The sequence below is a fragment of the Protobothrops mucrosquamatus genome, unplaced genomic scaffold (assembly GCF_001527695.2).
Source record: "Protobothrops mucrosquamatus isolate PMUCROS unplaced genomic scaffold, P.Mucros_1.0 scaffold10119, whole genome shotgun sequence".
In the NCBI taxonomy this organism is placed as follows: Eukaryota; Metazoa; Chordata; class Lepidosauria; order Squamata; family Viperidae; genus Protobothrops; species Protobothrops mucrosquamatus.
Genome location: NW_015395906.1, coordinates 32,811 through 34,058, shown reverse-complemented (window position 1 = coordinate 34,058; position 1,248 = coordinate 32,811).

The window sequence follows — 1,248 nt, the reverse complement described above, 5'->3', positions numbered from 1 at the left end:
GAGGGGAAGAGGAGAAGAGAAGAGAAGAGAAAGGAGGGGAGAGAGGAGAGGAGAAGAGAAGAGAAGAGAAAAAGGAGGGGAGGGGAGGGGAAGAGGAGAAGAGAAGAGAAGAGAATATTCTTTATTGGCCAAGTGTGATTGGACACACAAGGAATTTGTCTCCGGTGCAGAAACTCTCAGTATACATACTTCATACCATATCTAATAATAATAATAATAATAATAATAATAATAATAATAATAATAATAATAATAATAATAATAATAATAATAATAATAGTACCAGAGCAATAAACAACAGCACCAACAATGCAAGACACAAACAGCATACGAGTGACACAAAAACTAAAACAGAACGGCAGCTACCACAACTGGACTTTGACAGAACGTTCAAAGGATGTTTATTTTCCAGCCAGAACGGAGCGTTCAACTCGGTATGCCAAAATTGGTCTATTGCAATCCCTGCCCTCCCCATCGTCGGATTTTGGAACTGGGCTGTTTTTCCTAGGACGAAGGGCAGGGCTAGATCCCTGCATGTCTGGTGGGTTGAGACACATTTTAAGGTAAGTAGCGGTTTTTTGAAGGATAGTCTAGGGTCAAGGGGGCAGTGCCACTCACCAACCAAATGAGAGCAAAAGAGGTTTAAAAGAAGGCCGATATGAACAGTTCAGTCCAAAGGAAACCAATTCAGTCCCCCCAAAATAAGACTGAAGCTTTAAAGTTGGGGAGGGCAAATTCTGTTTCTTTCATTCACTGCCATGTTTTTTTTCTGCAATACAGTAAGTTGTGATTATCGATTATGCAAAAATTAGACAGAGAACATAGCTTTTCCGTCCTCCCTGGCTCTTCCGTCTCTTTCCTTCCCTTTTGACTTCCTTGTACTGTTTTTTTCTTTCTGTTTTCCTTCCCTTTCCCTCTCTTTTTCTGGCGCCCTCCAAATATTTAATAATAATAATAATAATAATAATAATAAAGTTGGAAGGGACCTTGGAGGTCATCTAGTCCAACCCCCTGCTCAGGCAGGAAACCCTATACCATTTCAGACAAATGGCTGTCCGTTCTCTTCTTAAAAACTTCCAGTGCTGGAGCATTCACCGCTTCTGGAGGCAGGTGGTTCCACTGGTTAATTGTTCTAACTGTCAGGAAGTTTCTCCTTAGTTCTAGGTTGCTTCTCTCTTTGGTTAGTTTCCATCTGTTGCTTCTTGTCCTTCCCTCAGGTGCTTTGGAAAATAGCTTGACTCCCTCTTT